This window comes from Megalobrama amblycephala, linkage group LG3 (assembly GCF_018812025.1).
Source record: "Megalobrama amblycephala isolate DHTTF-2021 linkage group LG3, ASM1881202v1, whole genome shotgun sequence".
NCBI classification, from domain to species: Eukaryota; Metazoa; Chordata; class Actinopteri; order Cypriniformes; family Xenocyprididae; genus Megalobrama; species Megalobrama amblycephala.
This window is the reverse complement of record NC_063046.1, coordinates 3,779,932-3,802,604: the sequence shown is the minus strand read 5'-3', so window position 1 is coordinate 3,802,604 and position 22,673 is coordinate 3,779,932. Positions and strand designations below refer to the sequence as shown.

At 37.5% G+C, this 22,673-nt stretch overlaps 1 protein-coding gene across 2 annotated transcripts in view; it reads right to left on the bottom strand.

The window, feature by feature from the left end:
- The window catches only part of cdkal1 (CDK5 regulatory subunit associated protein 1-like 1), a 491,748-nt gene that overhangs the window by 447,470 nt on the left and 21,605 nt on the right, over window positions 1–22,673 (bottom strand). The window lies entirely within an intron of this gene.

The window sequence follows — 22,673 nt, the reverse complement described above, 5'->3', positions numbered from 1 at the left end:
TTTCTGTTAGGACTTTCTCCAGTTAACATCAGTCAATCTTATTCAAAGTCTGCTCCATTGAATTGTGGTGTTCCCCAGGGTTCAATTCTTGGTCCAGTTTTGTTCCTGCTGTATATGCTGCCCTTAGGTTCTATTTTTAAAAAAACATGGAGTTCATTTTCATTGTTTTGCTGATGATACTTAGGTGCATCTACCTCTATGAAAACAGGACAAGAGGACAATTACATCTTTACTAAATTGTTTGCATGAAGTTAAACTATGGATGTACGCAAGCTTTTTAAATTTAAACAAAAGTAAGACCAAGCTAATTTGGTTTGGAAACCCTGAGTCTCAAGGCCTGTCTGATTTTGGGAACTTGGCTACTTTCTGTAAATCGGTTGTTAAAAATCCTGGGGTTCAGTTTGATGTCTCTCTGAAATTTGATAAACAGATCAAGTCAGTGGTCAAGTCTTGTTACTTTCAATGGAGATTATTAGCTAAGGTTAAACCATTTGTCACCTAGCAATCTTGAAAAGCTTATCCATGCTTTTATTTCTGTAAGATTGGATTACTGTAATTCTTCGTATGCAGGTGTGAGCCAATCGCTGTTAACTCGTTTGCAGTTGGTGCAGAATGCCGGTGCTAGATTGCTGAAGGGTGTTCGTAAACACCAGCATAACACCTATTTTAGCTACTTTGCATTGGCTTCCAATTCACTACAGGGTCCATTTTAAATTACTTATTTTAGTATATAAAGTCCTACACAATTTGCCTCCCCCTTATTTAATTGATCTTTTGCATTTACATAAACCTCAAAGGAATCTAAGGTCATCAAACCAGATGATTCTAGATGTCCCTAGGACTAGATTAAAAATGAGTGTTGACTGGGCATTTTCAGTGGTGGCTCCAAAGCGCTAGAATAGCTTGCCTTTATATCTTAGACTTTTACCTACATTGGGTTCTTTTAAAAGAAATCTGAAATTGTATTTATTAGAGTTGGCCTTTGGCTCAACACATTGAGTGAACAAAGTGGGTTTTTCTTGGCTATGATGTTTGTTTTATTTGCTTATTTATTTATCCTTTTTCTTCTTGTGCTGTTGGTCTCCCTTTTACTAGTTACTATTGTACAGCACATTGGTCAACCTGGTGTTGTTTTAATTGTGCTCTATAAATAAAATAAAACAAACAAAACAAAAACAAAGTTGTGCACTTCTCAGACTGTCAGCTGGAGGGAAGCACTCTTGTACGTCAGGGACATGCAGCAGGCATATGCAAGGCTGAGCATAGGGGCACACTGACACAAAAAAAATCCATCTATCTCTAAAGCACTATTAATCACTTTCAGGCATGTACAGACCAAAGAGTGCATGCTGGAAAACAGGGAGAGCACAAACAAAGCTTTTCACCCTGTTCTGTTGCAACCTGCACACATGTTTTTTTGTTTGTTTTTTTGGCACAGTCAGACCAAATTGAACCATATGCATATTTCCCCATATAACAGGGCCTAACAGGGAATAATGAAATTCACAATAAATCAAATTAATTGTATGTAAAGGATCTTACTGACAGATGTGTTCTGTGACAGTACAGTCTTGAATTCAAACACTATTTTCTTGACAGTTGTTGCCATTGGAGATTAATACCCCCATCATTACAATGTATTTGTCTACTTGTAATGAGACTACAGGAAGAAACATCTATATGTGGCCCAGTTCTGTTATCAGTCATGGCCTTCTGTTTGCTTAAAATCAAATCAATAAATCAATCAAGATGGTTAGTTTTAGTATAGATAGTTTTCAAAAATTAAAAAAAATTTAGGTCATCTAATCCCCAATTCCCAGCCATGTAGAGACAATGCAAATGAGATGCAAATTCAACAAAACTTAAAAACCAGTTAAGGTCTGGGTAATAAACACAGAATTTAGCCTCTTGCCATTACAAACAGCCTCCAGGGGCTATATGCAAATCACATGCAAATACCAGCACTGCTTTTATTTAAAGATAAAGAGAACCTGTAAACACCAAAGAACTCAGTGAATTAACTAAGCATGACTACAAACAGAATATTATCTGACCTGTACGAAAGAAGGTGAATGAGCTCCTCAAGATGATTGGGGGACTGACAATGGGGAATGGAAAAACAGGCATAAAAACATTTTGAAAGAATAAACCTCAATTAATACTGGCTTCTGATTACAGCCACTCAAGCAACAGATATATTGCCTACACACGTCTGCCACATGCCGACTGGCGCAGAGCTAAAACCTCCTTAGCTGTTATAAATTCACTTTAAACCACAGCTTCTTGATTTTATGAAACTGTTACAACACACTACAAATATTAAAGGCAAAAAATACGTACTGTATCATTGCAACTTTCATGAAGTAAAATCACTAAAAGCCTTCCTTCCGCTGGAAAAAAAATAGTCCGCGACTGTGAACCACAACAGAAGTTACATTTATTACACCTCTAGATGGCGGCAAAGATCGTCTTTATGAGCGAGTCACTCAGTCGCCAAGACTAACAGTGGTCAGCACGGGCACCCTGACTGGTCTGCGGCTATGCAGCCCATACGCAACAAACTGTGATGCACTGTGTATTCTGACACTTTTCTATCAGAACCAGCATTAACTTCTTGAACAATTTGAGCTACAGCAGTTCGTCTGTTGGATCGGACCACACGGGCCAACCTTCGCTCCCCATGTGCATAAATTAGTCTTGGCCACCCATGACCCTGTCGCCAGTTCACCACTGTTCCTTCCTTGGTTCACTTTTGATAGATACTGACTAGGGCTGGGCGATATGTAAAAAAAATTTTTTAACAATAATCGCCTTAAAAAATATTGTGATATCCGATAATATTGCCTACCCGAGCCCCGCCCCTTCCGCCCCGCCCCTGTCGGAGACAACATAGCCGACACACACTGTAAACACACATCAGTTTGGTTGCACTTTATCTGACAACTGCCTGCAAATCAGTAAGCATAAACTTAATTTAATTAAAAGGTTAAAGGTTTGTTTTTCTTTTCTTAGTTTTTGCTTTAATATAAAACATTAGCTTTGTTATGTTAATCATTTCCACACTGCTCAAGTCTTTGAAATGAATTCCGTTTCGTGAAGAGAACTGTTGAATTGATCAGAGTTTAAAGGAGTTCATTGTGAAGGTGGACATTCTGGTGGTGATTGTAAGAATGATGCATGTTGATGTCAAATGTGTCTTGCCTATTTTTTCTTAAGGTCCGATGTTTCGCTTTCATTTTTGGAAGAGAAACACTGGACACATATCATGATGATACGTTTAATTTATTTAATTTTAAACGCGTAGCGCTGTTTTTTAAACTTGTAGTTAAGCTAATGTATTTGTTATTTGTCTAAAAGCGATTAAAAACAATTTGAATCGTTCTGCATGACCAAAAACGGAAAGATAATTTTTTTCTCATGTTTTAGAGCTCCAATGTGTCCTTACAGGCCTCTTATAACGAAATAATAATAAAAAAAAAATCATTATTTATGTGTTTGTAAACTTTGTGTTTCATTTATATTGATAATGAACAGGCTGCGATGTCAAGCAGTGCTATTGACATGCGCGTGAGGCGCCGGCGTGATCACTTGAACTGCTTCCTTACACTGGTGAAAACAACTTAAAATACAAATTTTTGGTCATACATTAACTGTAAAGAGTTTAATCATATCTGTGTACATTCACAATAAAAACAAAACATTTTGTTTTTGTAAAATAAAGAGAACAGGTAGGCCTACCACTTTCTTCCGTCTTTGTTTCCTTTTGAACATGTTTATGTGGAGAGCGTCGCAAAAAAATAAATTAATTAAAACAGCATATGGCTTCAGTTTTTTTTCTCTCGTTTTGTTAATCTGTTAATTGTTTAAGTGAATATATTCTGTGTATTTATTCATTTTATTTAGGCTATAGGAATTTATTTTGCTGTAGGTGCATGCTGTAAATCCTCTTCTGTTGTTTGCGCGTGTAAAATGAAACCACTGGAAAACAAATGTGGTTATTTTTAACGAGTCATAGACATTTAGGCTATCCATTCTAATTTAATTTAATTTAGCCTTTTCATTCTAATTTAACAATCTTGTCGGTTTAAACAGAAATGTAGGCTACATAATTAGCGCCGCGGGTGTAGGCCTAGGATGTCAATGCACGAATCGAAATATAGTCTGTTACACACACATGCATGACAAAACTGTGTTTACGTGAATGTTTAAAAAAATAAAAATACATTGTTAATATGTTAATAAATCAAAATGTTAATTTTATAAAGAGTAGCCTAGGCCTATTCGATTCCTGGCCTTAAGTAGCCTCAATGTGATTCCAGAAAAGATTATTTTATTCCTAACCCTATTAATTAGCTACTATAGGCTACAAAATATTTCATTTATGCTATTGCATGTGAATAAATATGTGAATGGTAACTACGGGACTATGTTAATTTTTTTTTTTTTTCTCGATATTGGCGATTATCGTCTGTAACTGACTTTTAATATCGGCATTGTGATACTTCCAAGACATCGTCAATATACGATAATATCGTCATATCGCCCAGCCCTAATACTGACCACTGCAGACAGGGAACACCCCACAAGAGCTGCAGTTTTGGAGATGCTCTGACCCAATCATTTAGCCAACACAATCTGGCCCTTGTCAAACTCGCTCAAATCCTTACGCTTGCCCATTTTTTAACAAACTAACAAACTTTGAGGACAAAATGTTCACTTGCTGCCTAATTTACTAATTTATCCCACCCACTAACAGGTGCCATGATGAAGTGATAATCAGTGTTTATATATCGGCTCCGGTCGGTCTAGGAGAGACTGTGACTTTGGCATCTTTGTAGCCCATCAGATGCTACGCAGAAGGCCCCAGTCCCCAGCTCTGGGGACTTCAAAAGAATCACCCCCTGTGGGTTTAGGACCATGTGGCCATAGGCCAGACCAACCAAATCCCAATACACACCACACACACAGACACACACAAACACACATGAAGATTGTATGTACAAAATATGACGGTGCCAAAGTGTACCCGTTGCTGTCTTTCAAGTTATATGTATGTATAAGCTTAGCTATGACTGTAGTTGTGTCAGTTTTTATTCTAAACGATAAGATTTGAGTATAAACTGTATCTTCCCTTTTATGTTTTTGCCACCTGACAAGTTTGGTTTCTTTGTAAAGCTCTCTTTATGCCTTATTCGACAATGTATGTCACATTACTGTAAAATGCATTGTTCTATTTTTAATGGTACTTCGAAGAAAAATGTACTCCGATCTAACACTTCATAAATTATGCAAATCGAACTGCAAGACAAGACAAAGAAAAAGTTTGCCTGCCAAAATTGCACCTTTACCATTGGCTGTTTCAGCCAAGGAGTTGGCTTGTTTTTCCATAAAAGACAACCACACAAAATTTTTCCTTTGTCTCTCGATTGTCTCTAAATTGTCCATCACCCTCTCACGCACGTCTCTCCCGGACGTCTCAGCGACCGCGCTTCCATCACACACTCATCTTTCGGGACGACCATCTCCGGTGAAACAAACTTTCAAGTCCTCAGTTCAAATCTTCCCACGGAAACGGAAGAAGCCAACAAACTGCAGCCGCACTGAACCGAAACTCAGCACGCAAACTCATGCAAGTAGCCTACCGCTTCTCTCTATCTTAGATGCGATAAGTCATACGACCTAATGATACTGATTCTTTGCTAGCTCTCAAGGACCGTTAGTAAGTTTTGCTACTTGTCTTCTCTCTTTTCCTGTCTTTACTTTTGCTTTTGTATATATGTATATCCTCTGTGTATCTTTAGATGTATAACCTCTGTATTAGTAGTTTCATATATTAAACATGTTATTTGAGCTAATTGATTACATTTATTAAATACCTGTAAAGTGAATTCGCTAAAGATCGTTACAAACCGTTCTGCCAGTTCTTGGCCACACCAATAGATGTGTATTATTTCTGTATTTTTACTGTTTGTTTTTTTCTTTTACATTCAAGAAATATAGTTTAGAATGTTTATTTCATAAATATGTTTATTTGCACTACCGTTTCTGACTAACATCTCTCATATGTCATATTATATTATATATATATATATATATATATATATATATATATATATACATACATATATATATACATACATATATATATATATATATATATATATATATATATATATATATATATATATATATATATATATATATATATATATATATATATATATATATACACAAACATACACATATATATATATATCTTCCAATTACACTAATGTTGAATGGCTATAATTCATGTTTAAAATTGGGGGGAAAATTTCATAGAGGCATTAGTAGCAGTATTAGTATCAGTGATTCTGGCCTTCATTCATAAAGAGATGCCATTAAACAAGTATTTAAAATATACTGTCTTTATGTTGTTTCTTTATGTTGTTTTAATTTGGAGATTAACTGTGAAATTATTAGATTATAAAATATATTAAAAACATAAAAACTTGTTTTTAATTGCGATTAATCAGAAAAAAATGTGTGATTAATCAAGTTTTTTTTTTTTTTTTTTTTTTTTTTAAATCGATTGACAGCACTAAAATATATATATAAATAATATTTGTAATTGTGGTGCTCAATTTTTGCTGGTGCTCCTAACTTTTTGAAGGTGGGAGCACCAGTGCTACCAAGTAAAAAAGTGAATTTCGAGCCCTGTATAAGCATATCACAGATTTCTAGATCTATGCATTTATTTTTTTTTTTATTCAAAGATATAGAAACTGCTTATAGTGCACAATTTTTTTGTGATCTTCACTATAGTTGGTACACATTTATTTTAAGAAGATGTACAAATATATCCATTTTTGTAATGGTAGGCCATTCAGATTTTATGTTATTAGCTGCTGAAATTAGATTGGTTGCAGGTGCCCGAGTCATATTAGAGAGTATGTTAGGATGTCCACCAAAGAAGATGCATAGCAATTTATTATTGATATGGTCATTTATCATACAGTTGTGCTCATTTATCGTACTGTTGAGGAGTTGTGTTTTAAAATCACAAGCACGTTCCTTCATTTAGCTCACTACAGTATACATAGATGTACGTATGCCTAAATGTCTATGAGACTGTAGTCAACAAGTTAATAAACTTAGGATAGGATACTGTGCTTAGTGACTGTGTACACTTTTCAATGGGACCTTGTAAAGGTATAGTTTAAGGTAAAATGGAAAATTTAAAAAGTAAAATGCAATAAATGCAGGGTACTGAAGTTAAGTTATTGATGTACATAATTTTTTTCTTAGCACCCCCAAGAAAAAAATCCTGGAGCCGCCACTGATCCACTGTATATCTAATACATATTTAGACCACCTGGAACCTGTGGTCACCTCTTTGTATGCAAATGGTACAAAGTGGCCCCAATGCCTTTACACCAAATATCAAAAATGAAAATCTTAATTATGTTGAGGCAATCACTTCCCAATAAAGCTGGAAAGACATCTTGTGGCAGGCAAGAGAGGTAGAGAACGGAAGGATAATATCTCCATATCGAGAAAAGCATCCTTAATATTGTCATCTGCACAGGCAATGAGGGCATCTGGGATCTGTTCTTCTCATGCCAACCCCAAAAGAGGCTTAATATCAGCCACCACATCCTGTCATGTGACAACAGGCAGAGAACACCAAACTTTTAGCCACGTGCACCCAATAGATCATTTTCAAGGGTTTTTTTTTTTTTTTTTTTTTTTTTTGTCTTACAAAAGGTACACTGTTACAACCTCCCTATATTGCTTAAGAAAATGAATCAAAAAGGGAAAAAGCACTTTAACATCACATACAACAACTAAAGAGAATTATATTGTCAGCAGCCATATCACCCTGTAGCCCAAGACTGGTTGCCCACTGAAGCTAAGCAGGGCTGAGCCTGGTTAGTACCTGGATGGGAGACCTCCTGGGAAATCTAGGTTACTGCTGGAAGAGGTGTTAGTGAGGCCAGCAGGGGGTGCTCACCCTGTGGTCTGTGTGGGTCCTAATGCCCCAGTATAGTGATGGGGACACTATACTGTCAAAAAGCACCGTCCTTCGGATGAGACATTAAACCGAGGTCCTGACTCTCTGTGGTCATTAAAAATCCCAGGATGTCCGTCGAAAAGAGTAGGGGTGTAACCCCGACATCCTGGCCAAATTTGCCCATTGGCCTCTGTCCATCATGGCCTCCTAATTATCCCCATACACTGACTGGCTTCATCACTTTGTCTCCTCTCCACCAATAAGCTGGTGTGTGGTGGGCGTTCTGGCGCAATATGGCTGCCGTCGCATCATCCAGGTGGATGCTGCACATTGGTGGTGGTTGAGGAGATTCCCCCTTCAATATGTAAAGCGCTTTGAGTGCCCAGAAAAGCGCTATATAAATGTAAGGAATTATTATTATTATTATTATTATTATTATTAAAATCAAAGCATAGCAGAATACAACATAACAAAACATTAAATATGCTCTTATGCTGGCTAGCTAGCAGGTTTGTCATCTTGCCGCTTTCTCCATCCTATACGGCCATCTCTTATCTGCTGACTTCAATCAGCTAACTCACATTAACTATATGAACCGGTACATCAACTTGAGAGAGTATGCACGCTCAGAGACAGAGCTGTGACGCAGTGAACAAGGGAGAGTCAACAAAAATAAGCATGAGACACAGACTACATCACCAACCACAACACACTGGGCACTGAAATCCTTAATGACAAGGCTCAGGTCACAGTTCAGGACAATAATATACAGACAAACAACAAAGCCACATGTGATATACAGACAGACCAATCTAGACACATAATATCTCTATTTAAAATGCCTGACAACAGTGAAAGGGCTGTGTTTCACTCTGTGCTTAGCCTGATGGAGCCGCTCTTCCATCAGGCCAAGTTTCATTCCGTGCCGAGCCGGCCGGTACGGTTTTGTTTTCTACTGTGGTGCTGTGATAACGGAGCTCTTTGCAATGTAATAAAACGAGTCAGTTGTTGCCTTGGTAACGCAACAGTTTACAGACGATACAATATATAAATAGTGACTGCGCTATGAAGGATGACAGATATTCTTTTAACTGTATTATTCAGTTGTGTTCACATCATTCATCTTTCTCACTCCTTGAAGCCCTGCAGTGTTGTGCCAGTTTGGTAATGGCAGTCTTGATGGTTGTGATGCTCCATTTCTAGAAGGACATCTTTCCGCCCTCTAGCAGTCCTCCATTCCCATATGACCAAGACAACCATCACACGGCAACATGACCAGCAACTCGCTGCACACTCGCCCATAGCACTTAATAGCTGACGGCGATCCATGATCTCATCGACGTTTATGAGTCCTTAAAATTCCATTACTCGTCCTATCAGTCCCCTCATGGCTCTCTCTGTGCAGCAGATGGCTCTTGGGTGACATCACTCTCAGCACGCACCAAACCGCACATAGAAGAAAAGGTTCTACACATGTTGTTCTGTTCAAGTTCTGGCCAAAAAATTGAGAAAGCAGCAAGGATTTTATACTTGGGGGTGGGGTTACCGTAGGTTAGCAAGGACAGCTGCAATGCCATTGCATGCCAGACAGTCAGATGAGGTCAGTGGTTAGTTTCACAGATAGCTGCACAGAGGAAGCTCTGGGTATTTTGCTGACAGGCAGATGCAGTAAAAGCTGTGGTAGAGCAGCAATTCATCCCATTTAAATAGTAAATACTTATCATTAATTCAAATAAATGGGAGGTATGACCAAAAATGAACTCAGAGAAAAAAAGTAAACTCTTTTAGGGCAGCAGAGTGTTCTGGGCAAGAAAAAAAAAAAAAAAAAAAAAAAAAAATACTAGTGTACTACTAACAGTCAGCATAGTAAATTCACTTTTGAGAGATTTGTCTTCTAATTTCTCATCACTGCTTATGTACAATTTCACCACCTTCAACAAAACACTTCAATGGGAAACTGAAGAACACAGAGCATTGTATGGAATGGACATGAACTTACAATCAACTGAAACCAATTGTGCAAATGCATCCAATTGTTTGTCTTCAACAATGAAGATCTTTATTAGTTTAACACCTCTGTGTGCAGCCTATGAATGATTCTATGCTACAGGTAAACACTTTACAACTAAAAATATTATTAAACACTAAAAGCATTGTTCACAGAGTATGAAATGAACACCCGCCAACCAACCATATGTGGGTATTGTGCAGTGACAAGAAATGCAGTTGCTTAGACAGTTACGTGCTTGCAGATTGAAACATACACAATTACTTTTTGAAGAACGGATGGAAGAAAATGGTAGTTTTCGTTTTTGTGTCAGTGGTCTGAAAACAGTTTGCAAGAACTATTTTGTATATGTGAGAATTGCAAATGTTCTCAGATGATCAGGAGGTGCTCCAAATTTAGTTCTCTTTGTGTCCACAAAGCAGTTCCCTTTTATATGCATTGAACGCAAAACACTGCAGGTTCACTTTAATTTGACAATGTCTAATATTCCAAATGTAGCTGTATGTGTTACTACACTGTACAAAGCAAAGAACATGCAATGACATTGGGGCTACAGATGAACTGTCAGAGATGATGCTTGCCTCCTCTGTGTCTCTACTCTTTAGTCTCTATATGTGCATGTTGCAAAGATATCTCATTATGTAATATAATAATTTAAATAATATATTAACAGACATATGGTATATTTTATTTCTATCTAAATAATGAAGTTATTGTATAGTTTTTGTACTGTTATTTTCTACTAACAAAGATTAGCATTTTAATTTGTTTATTTTTAAAAAAGTACATCAAGATTTGGCATGCCAACTCATGCCTGAACAATGCATGTTATGCCACTGAATATATAATCATAATAAAACAGCATAATTCAAGTAGGCCTACAGACTTTCAAATGACAGCAAACATTTAATTAATTCTAAAAGAATATTTAGATACTGGAATTGAAGTGTCAAAAAATAATATTCTAAAAAAAAAAAAAACCTGAATAAAAAAATAAACCTTTACTAACAGTAAACTTTGCAAAGTAACAAGTAGGGAAACACTTGCAAAAGCACAAAAGGCACTTACATGGAAATTTTCCATCTACAGATTTTTCCCTAACATTCTTTTATCAAAGTAAGGGTGCACACAAAAACAAACCATACTTAGCAGTCAGATGTCTTTTTTAGAGGTGAAAATGTCCATCTAGCTCACGTTTACAAGAAAAACAAAATGTAAAAACAGCACAGTGGAATGCAAAAATGCGTTCTATGTGAAAATGAACTAGAGTCTGCCACGTCCCATGTGAAACGACTAAACATTAGCTGTGAGCGTGCACAATTTCATGCTGTTACATTTATATTTGCACCAGAAAACTGGATTGGATTGTGGAATGCATTTGAACTTTTGGACAGGAAAGCACTATAACGCCTCAAATGACGCCTTCTTTTCACCTGTCGATGTCTGAGCCTGAGCTGCCTCAGCCCCACTTTCAGCTCCAACACAGAAAAGATGACAGAGGCAGCAAATACTTAAACACTATTGTGAAGCGCTCACACAGCTGACATGTTGACATTTGTTGCCACCAAAAACCACCAAATATGTTTTTTAAAAAAGTGCATTTGCTCGAGGGATGTGGGTTAACGGTGCACAACTATATGACATGCAGCACTGTCATTTGGACGGCCATACTGATAGGATGGTTTGATGAATGTGCTGTCGACTGTTAGCATATTCACTCTCCCCTGGCCCTCGGTGTGCTTCAAGTGCTCTCACACAAGGAGAAATTCATCTAAACAATTAAACCAAGCATTCAGTTCACAACTCCAATAAACCTCTAATTAACAAAATTGATCAGACGTTCCACTGGGGGTTTCCGTTGCCTGAAACACATTTGTATGTAACACTTTTTCTGCCCAGAAAGGACAATCAGAGCCATGCTGAACTGACAGAGCGAAGAACAACACAGTTTCTGTCGATCTGCCCTGAAAGTTTATCAGTGAGAGGCAGATTATGGCTCTCAAATCCCAGAGCTTAACTGACAAGGGACTGGTCAACTGTCATGGCGATAAACCCAGATCCCACTGATATAAACTGCATGGTTGTTGATGCAGTCACAGAAGGTCATTATAAATAGCCCCATGCTCAAGGACACTCTAGAAAATAACTGTGCACAATAGGAAAAAATTTCAAGCAAGTTAATGGCTAATCAATACCAAACCATAGATTGATTCAAAATAAAAATAATAATTTGCATTGTTCACTTTACACTTTACAAAGGGTCATTTGTGATTCATAAAGGCACAGAGGTGCTGATAATGATCATGTCTTGTAGCCCAAGATGTGTATACTTCAGGGGTCTGCTAATTATATATTGTCAGTTCACCCAAAAATGTAATTTCGGGCATAAACACAGAAGCGTTGCACTGCGTGCACTTCGTCAACTGCATAGGAGACTAATGGGGAGAGAAGAAATATTTTAACGATATCTTTAATACTTCTGGACCTCAAAGGGTGCAATGCTGTTGCTGCCTATGTGTGGTTCAGAAACCCTTTTGATTTCATCAAAAAATATCTTAATTTGTGTTCCGAAAATAAATGCACTAGTGTGCAAGCATTTTTTGTGTTTTCATAAGACAGCATACAATAAGATCAAGAACAAAGAAATAAAGTACAAACAAACTGACAAACACAATATAACAAATATACAAATGAAAAACAGTGATTAATTTTTTACAGAAAGGTCTATTAACATTACTGTTCAGGTAAGTAGATATAGCCTACAAAAGTAAATCTAATAAAGTAATCAAATTTAAAATAAACTCTTCACTTTAAAATGAAAATTACCCCAAGCTTTACTCAACCTCAAGCCATCCTAGGTGTATATGTAGGGTTTTCCTGCATTGGACATTTCTCAGCGGTCTCCAAAACAAATTTTTGTCCCGCCAAAGCCTTATTTGATCAGTTATTGTTATTTATGAGTGATGCAGATGACTGCTGTGCTTGTGATAGGGCGCATGTTAACAGAGAGTAAACGTGCAGAGAGCGTCCCACGCGCACTCTCCGTCTTCAAACTAACTGTCTTTGCTCTCTCTCCCTTGCACATTAATGAAATCAACTGTGAACTGACACAATGGTATCCATGTTGCACGTGGCGCATTCAGAATTTTTTTTTTTTTCCTGAATTGCCACTGGGTGTGAATTGCGCTTAAAAAAAACGAATAAAAAAAAAAATCCTATCCAGTGCAGTGATGAAGTGTTTTCTCAGTAATGGGCTCACAGATCATGTGGGTAGGGTACTTTTTACTGTAGGTGTGGATGACCATGTCTGTCAGCCACCACCGAAGACCATTTCTGACCCAGGAAAAACCCTGATATGACATTCTTCTTTCTGATGAACACAAATCAGAATTATATTAATAAATATCCTGACGCATCCAAGCTTTATAATTGCAGTGAACAGGACCAACGAGTATGAAACTCAAGAATGTGCATCTATCAATTATAAACGTACTCCACACGGCTCCACACAGGATAGTTCACCCAAAAATTAAAATTATTTCATAAGTTACTCACCCTCAAGCCATCCTAGGTGTATATGACTATCTTCTTTTAGACGAACACAATCAGAGATATATTTAAAAATATCCTTACTTCTCCAAGGTTTATAATGGTTGTGAATGGCAGCCCAAATTTTGAAGACAAAATAAATGCATCCATAAAAAAAAAAAAATAAAAAAAATGAATCCATGTGACTCCAGGGGGTTAATAAAGGCCTTCTGAAGCAAATCGATGCATTTAAGACAAATATCCTTATTTAAAACAAAGTAAAATAACAAGCTTCCGGCAGGACAGCCATACGCATTTGACATATGTCCAAAAAGTGCTAACTTCTACTACGTAGTACACAATGACATGACATACTAGCATAGTACGTCGTGGCGCAGTGTAGAACAGCAAGTCACTGTGTACTACATCATGGAAGTTAATGCTTTTTGGATGTACATTGAATGCATATGGCTGTCCTGCCGGAAGCTCGTTATTTAGCTCGTTTAATTTTTAAATATATCTCTGATTGTGTTTGTCTGAAAGAAGACAGTCATATACACCTAGGATGGCTTGAGAGTGAGTAAATCATGGAATAATTTTCACTTTTGGGTGAACTATACCTTTAACAAGTTATAAAGTAAAATATCTAGCTTCCACATTGACAAAAATCACAAATTTTGCTGATTCCGACATTAAGTTTGGGCTTTAAAAGGAGGTGCGAATGTGCACCGCTGTGAAGAAAATTAAAGGAAGGTGCGCTACATGGAATGCAGCTAGTTTTAAATAATTTTACCTCAAATATCTTTTCATAATCTTTGGAAGTCAAAATTGAAATAAAAATTAGATCAAATTACATTAAATCGCACAGCCCTAAAGTGTAACCAGACTAAACTTGTTTATTTCTCTCCTTCACTGTCACTCATTAAAGATGCATTATGTAAGATTTTCTGTCCGCTAGAGGCCTATTCAAAATAAAGGCGTAGCTTGATGACGCCAAGTTTGAGCGCGGAATCTTGGGACATGTGGTCTTCACATCACAGCCCGTGGAAATAATCGGGATAGGACTCGGGAAGAAATCATGTTCATGGATGCGATTATTAACGTTACTGTAGTATGAAGCAGAGTAGGACCGAGTGTTGTGGGAGCTGAACGAGGCCGTGTTGCAATTGTGCAACACACGAAGTGAGCAGCGGAACTTTTATTATTCCACAGTCGCTGAGGCTGCTTCCGCTTTTCCGGTCATGAGTATGAGGTAACACAGCGCTGTTTATCATATTAGATACATTTGAGTGTGTTGAAAATGATGTAAAACGTTACTCTGTGCGTTCGCTTGGCGGCTGCTGTGAGACACTGTTGCACACTGCAGTAAGCTAGATCGATTTTAGAATATCATATTAAATGCTGGATGGCTTGTGTTGATAAATGGCATGCAATTCTGAAACGTATTGTATGATGGAGAAAATTCTGTATTACTGTTACTAAAAATAAAGCTGCATCTGATTATGCTGTAGACTGGGTAAACCCAGCCTGATCTGCCGGCGATTTGATTTCGCACTGCAACTCAGTCTGGAAACCCGTACATTCATTTCTACTGCTTCTGTTACACTTTTGCGGGCACCAATCACAGACTGGTTTATCCACCTTGATCACTATTGGTTGTTATAATCAATATAAATCAATCCAATTCCTTTTAACCTCTTGACGATGCTGAATGACTTCTTTAGTTTAGCAAACAAATCCCTCGATTGGGTGTAAATACCATTCACTTTCATGTTTTTTTTTTTCCACAACCTGCAAAAATCGCTTGATGCCATTGCTGCTTCTGCAAACCGCTGATCAATGCTACAAACCAATACAAACTATATGAACCTGTCTGGAGTTTTCGCGTCGCTTTGCAAAGTACGTCACCCAGATCGTTGATCTGATTGGTTGAAGGACTATCCAACTGCGTGAATAATGCTCATTGATCACGCCTCTTGTGCAGTAGAAAATACATGCAGACTCTCCAGACCAATGTTCAATTTTAAATTGAGCTTGGTCTGGTGATAGCCAGACAAATTATGCTGTGTAAGCTACTACACAAAATAGTGTTTTTCTCTGAGGCATGGTAAAGCATGGTACTCGCAAAAAAAAAAAAAAGAACAAAAAAAAAAGAAAATCAAGAAAATTAGATTTAAACAATAAGATTAAATGTGTTGAGCTATATAACAATAATTCGTTTTCTGTCTATAAATATATCTAAACAGTTGTTCCCGGAAACCGAGGGTAACGCGGGTATGACGCAATTGACAGGCGACTCCTCACACTTCCCGGAGCCTTGGTTAAAATAGCAATTTTCTCATGATTTACAAATAGTTGCAAACATTTGGGATATTGTAAGTACTCAAGTGAACAAAATATATAACACTGGCCTAGTGTTTTTTTTTTTATATTTTACTGCAAAATTCTTACATATTGCACCTTTAAGCAGGGGCTTTCGTGTTGTGCGTCCTGTAACTCCACAAGAGAGATCTCTCTTCTGTATTGTGAATATCAAAACATGCATCATAGACAAATGTCATAATATTACCGCATATAGAAATGGCTGATGAGATTGCAAGATTGCAATTTGCAAGATAACATTTATATAGCAATAATAAACATTAAAGGTGCCCTAGATTCAAAAATTGAATTTACCTTGGCATAGTTAAATAACAAGAGTTCAGTACATTGAAAAGACATACAGTGAGTCTCAAACTCCATTGTTTCCTCCTCCTTATATAAATCTCATTTGTTTAAAAGACCTCAGAAGAACAGGCGAATCTCAACATAACACCGACTGTTACATAACAGTCGGGGTGTACGCCCCCAATATTTGCATATGCCAGCCCATGTTCCCAACATTATGAAAGGCATTAGACAAGGGCAGAACGTCCAGATGTGCACAGCTGAATCAACAGACTAGGTAAGCAAGCAAGGACAATAGCGAAAAATGGCAAATGGAGCAATAATAAGTGACATGATTCATGATAACATGATATTTTTAGTGATATATATATGTAAATTGTCTTTCTAAATGTTTCGTTAGCATGTTGCTAATGTACTGTTAAATGTGGTTAAAGTTTACCATCGTTTCTTACTGTATTCACAGAGACAAGAGCGTCGCTATTTTCATTTTTAAACACTTGCAGTCTGTATAATGCATAAACACAACTTCATTCTTTATAAATCTCTCCAACAGTGTAGCATTAGCCGTTAGCCACACCATATTACATCTTTTAAAAAAAATTCTAGGGCACCTTTAAGTGTATTTTCTTAATTTCTTCAGTACCAACAGCAGAACAGATAACGTCGGAGCTAGGGCTGGACAATTATGGCCTAAAATTAAAACCTCAAGTAATTGAACATTTTATCTCGATTACAATTAATGAACGATTATTTTGTTTCTGGGTTGTTGTTTTTTTGCCCTCATAGTTCACTTACAAGGTTTGTACTGTAAATTTACTTGACTATTAAAAGGTTTGATTTTTTTTTCCTTTTGAAAGACTGATCTGACATAACAGCTCACTTTCAGCAGTTATTTTATCTATGGTTCATAACATTTCTTACAGATTTCTGCTCGTTGTAAATCAGAAAAAGATAAATTAGCACAGTACCAGTACGTAATGAGAGCGATTGCGTGTGTGAATTTGTCATACCGTCTCTATTAATTGTGAAGCTGTGGGTTGTAAATAGTTACTTCAAAAGTAGAAAAATATATGCTATAACTTTTGAGTTTCTAACCTACTTTAGTGATATCACAGGACAGTGTTGACAACTGGTTTCTGCTCCTCAGTGCACGAGATCTTCACCTTTTGTGCAGCTACTGTTTGTATGAGTTTTCATGCCACAATGCAACTGCGCGAGCATGGTAGCTCGATATAATACACATCCGATCATCTAAATCGCTTGAATGTCTAAACTGGTAAAACACACAACTGACAAAGTTTAGTGAAGACGCAAGGCTCACCACTCGCGCACCTTCTCTGTGTGTTGACCGCATTCACCTGCATGTTGACTGGACGGGGGCGGAGTCACGTGGCTACACACATGGTAGTATGTTTTTAAGTGGGAAGTATTAACAGGATTAAAAAAACTAAATAACCGATATGGGAAAATTACGTCGGTTAGAGGTTCTGAATTTCAGTTTCAATTACTTTTCGATTAATCGCCCAGCCCTAGTTGGAGCTTATCAATATTTTCGTAATTTAGCCCCAGGGCTCATTTAATACTGGGTTTAGGTACACATCCCTCATTATAAATGCAAGAGAAATAAGCAAACATTTTGATCAGTCATGAAACCTCATGTCAAACTCCGGGATGGAAGATGGCGTCGCCTTTAGCTGGGTATTTTCACAAGAGCTCTTCAGTGTCAAATCTCATTTCTTGCTCCAACGAAGCACTGCTGTAGGCATATGACAAGCAGTGCTCTAATATAACCACATTGCATCGTTGCATTGTTTGTAGCCTGAGGTATTAGGTATACATTTATATATGACACCAAGGCAAGGGTATAATGGATCAAATCCTGCCACTGTCTTTACATAAAAACTAAGTCATGTTGGGCAGGTCCTGCCTTCCCCAATAACATCACTCACACATAACATGTGGAAATAAATTGATCCGAGCTGTCAGCCCATGCTACAAACCAGGGATCTGAGAGATGAGGGAAAAGGTCAAAACTTCAAACTGTCGCACTCACAGCAACTCTGCAACCAGCTTTTTTCTTTCAAGGAATTGTAGCACAGAGATACAATTCAAGTGGATCTGAATTTAAGGTGTTGAGGGTGAAGAAAAAAAACTAGATACTTGTGTGTAGCAAAATATTAGGAACCTCAGAGAACTCTGCTCATGTTTCTACATTAAAGGGTCATGAAACCCCAAAACACTTTTTTTGAGATGTAAACAGATATGTACAGGCTCCACATCATTAAAAAGGTACTCATTAATGTTATTCATAAGTGAAATAGTTATTTTTGCATTTTTCAAAGCGATTTCTGTTTTCCAGTTTGAAAAGCTGAGTCGGAGCAACGTCACAAAATCTGACGTCATCGTGTACTTTCGGCCCAAGTATGGGCATGGTCGAACATGCTGACGTAGACCGTTTCAAGTGATTCTCGACATATATTCATGACATAAAGCTAATATAGTCCAATCACTGCACTGTAGTATGCATAAGATTATAATTGCGGTATTATGCATGAGGAAGTATCACTTTTCTCCTCGGTCTCGTCACTCAGCGACATATTGTTGGTTCTCGTTTCCTCAGTGCTACAACACAATGTGTTTTCCTGCGACACGACCAGAGCAGAGGTTTGTGTGCATGTGGATTGTTTTGCTGTAATCTACCAGCACAAATGGAAAATGTTCGCGTGAGATCGCATTACAGTGGAGAATTCAAATGTCACAAAAGTGCTGTTCATTCACCTCTGCCTGCTCTAGCTGCGTTCAAACACGCGAGCCGTATACGTTTCCTTCAGCACAGCAGCACGTGTGGTGTTTGTATTTTGCCTGCGATACGGTCAGAACTGGAGTTTGAATACGAACACATGAAAGATACGACTGTTATGATATAGACGCGGAGCGCGCATATGATCGGTTTCAGCGCGGAGCTCCGCGATGAGTTTAATAACACTAGCCACGTGGCTCATGGCTCATACAGAATAAAGTATCCGTGTTTAAAGTTATTTCTCCTGCACCACACATGAACCAGCACGGTGTAGTTATGCACACATATTTCATTAAGTCTTCTTCAAATGAATTATATGTGCAAACTGGACACTGATACAGTGGTGTAGCCTATCTGAACACGACGACACGATTATTCTAATTGACAAAAGACTGATTTTGAGTGCAGTGCTCGTAAACGTAATCAAAGTAGTCTATTATTAGCCCTATTAAATATTCTTTCGCATTTCTCCCTTGTGCTTGAGAGTTTGTTGTCATTTTCTCCATGCTCATATATTAATATTCATTATTCTGTATAATGAATGTGTTCTATGTCTGTGCTTCATTGGTTGTTCTCTCCCCTCTTCCCCCCTCTACACTCCCACTTTTCCAGAGTTTTTGCAGCTCAGAGGTGTGAACAACCAGGCTAAAACAGGGGGGTTTCATCACCCTTTAAAGATGCATTTTTTAACGTTCATGTTGCAGATGAAATATAACAGATAACATTAAATAATTATTTTTTATCATGCTAGATATTCAGAACTCAAATCTCTTTCAGAGAATCTCTAATTAATCATCAGTCTCACAAACCACTATGTATCCGTTATGTTTGTAGTCATTGTTATTTGAGTTTGTATTTCTGAATCGAATCCTTCTCCAAAGAGCAGTGGGTTGTGAGCAATAATCAGTCATTAGGGTGTACACAGACACACACTTTGAAAATATACCAGAAACAGTAGACCATCCAGGGACTTTTGGCATACTATTGCCAACATACTATTTTTAGTAAACACCTATTCTAATATCACATACTATTTAGGATGAATAGTATGCACATTGGGATGAAGGACTACACAAGGGTGTGATGATAGAGCTCGGGTGATGGGGGAAAAAAAAGTCCCTTACAACTTCACAAACACAATCAAGAAGACATCGTACTAAAGTACTAACAACTTAGTTTTTTTGGTCCCACTTTATATTAAGTGGCCTTTACTACGTACTTACATAAAAAAAATAAGTACAATGTACTTATTGGGATCATATTGAATTGCAAAACACTATTGCCTCTATTGAGGTAGGGATACGGGTAAGGTTAGGGAAAGCTTTGGTGGTATGAGTAGGTTTAAGGGTAGGGGTAAGGTGTAAGGGATGGGTCAACAGTGTAATTATAAATGTAATTACAGAAATTAATTACAGATGTAATTACATGCAGGTGTTTTTAAAATATAAGTACAATGTAAAGACATGTATGTACACAATAAGTGCATTGTATCAAGTGATTAATTTAAACGTAAGTACATAGTAGTTAATAGCCTGGTAATACCAGACTCTGCTACTTCACTTTGCTTCGTAGACAGAGTCTGGAATGGCATAATAGAGAAGTGTTTTCTCTCTCGCTAGGGGACGCTTGTCTGAAGTTTAAAATCATTGGTTACCCGTAAGCCAATCAGATACGTTTAGTTATGACGTATGTTATCCGCCTGTACAGCCGCATCGAAGCACAGACATCATGCATCGAACTCAAATCTATGATTGAACTTCCACTGTAAACCTGTTGTAAACACATGATGATGTGAGCGAAATACCGGAGTGAACATGGCTGTAAACGACTTTTGCAGATTATGCGAAGTTAATGCATCCCGAAGTTTGCATCCCGTGTCTCGTTTCCCATTTCCGCGGTCGTTTCGGTTTTCGATTTCTCTAACCTACAATGTAAAACTCGGCGCTTAGCATCTACGTCACGGCTCTCAGCCCGCCCTCTGTTCGTTGATTGGCCCGGCTGTTTCCAGACCGGTGGCAAACACAAAGCTCTGACGCTGTATCAGACTGAGTACAGAAGCGAAATGAAATTGAGCGGAAGTAGGAAGTCTGACGTAGTCAGGCTAAGTAGTTAAGGCCACTTAATATAAAGTGGCACTTTTTTTTTTAATTGCTTTGGCACAATTTTCATAAGCGTTACATTTTTTTAAAACTCTTAGTACTAATGTCACAATGCATCATCAAAAGTGTGTTTATTAAACATTTCAGCATGTTTTCAATTGTGTTAGTACAATATCATTTCACAAAATACATGTTTGACAAAATACACAAAATAAGTTTCATCTATATAATTTTTTTTATTCACAGTAACTGCCTTTCATAATGCTATTACTATCAAACTTTCCATTTGCATCTCTTTTCATACAGTTTGATACATTTGTCTATTAGTTAATCCAACTGCACTTAATGGTTAATCAGAGAATCACTTGGTACATCTATAGATTTCTATAGATACAGATTCTATCGATATAGTTTTTACTTTGTTTGCAATTTCGGATACGGATAACCAAATATAATAAATTCTTTTTACATTACAAGCGATTTATCTTAGATGATAACCACTATGTACAAAGTGTATGTGTGTGTGAGAGAGAGAGAGAGAGAGAAAGAGAGCGAGCAAGCGAGAGAGAGAGAGAGAGAGAGAGAGAGAGAGAGAGAGAGAGAGAGAGAGAGAGAGACTGAGATTTGCAATTTATGAACAGAGGAGCAGGATAGAGTACAATGGAGTACAAAGAGTACAACAGCGTACAGTCAATAACTGTGTAACATCTGATTGATCAGAGATACATCAGAAGAAGACAGATGGCATCGAACAGCATTTTACATTATAGTATGCCATGTGATACTGTAAACAGATTACCATAGTAGAGAATGCCACATTACTGTAAATCACCCTTATAAAAGGTCAACTACAGTAAAGAGAACAGTGAGAACATTTACTGTATTGGCAGCACACACTGTTCTAGCACAAAACCTCATGGCCGTGTCACACTTCATCGCACCTTTTGATAACACACTGAATAGATACAATTACTAACATTATGGATTTTATGTTACGCAACTTAGGAAAGTGTATTTTCTAATGAAGCATCTGTAGGCTGTGTTACTGTAATTATGTCAGCAACAAGGGTGATTTGAAACATGCACATTGCATTGTTTGCTATTAAAGGTGCTAAAGACGATGTTTTGTTTTATATATTTTTGCAATATTACTTGAAACTGTCTTTACTAACTGATAAAAGACTATTTATTAGGTGCACTGAAAGTAATAATATTAATATACATCATCTGTGCACGAGGTAGGGCCTTAAAAACATCAGCCAATCGTTTACGCGATCATCGCGTAAACGATTGGCCCTCTAGCTTCAGTAACTTTCCACACTCCACAGGCGCTGCATGCAATGTTTTTGTCAGGAGACAGGAATAACAACAGCAGATTATGAGTTACCTGCGGTGAGTCCGACATAATGAATCCACAAACACGACATAGCGAATGCCGGTGGTAAACACTCGTGTTCCAATACTCGTGCACGAGTTTTGGGAGGCGTTCTCTTGAAAGGAGGGGGGTTGTTCTTACGCATGCGCTCATTTCAAAAACTCACTAACAGTCTTTGGATTCTCAGTCGACTAAAAAATCCT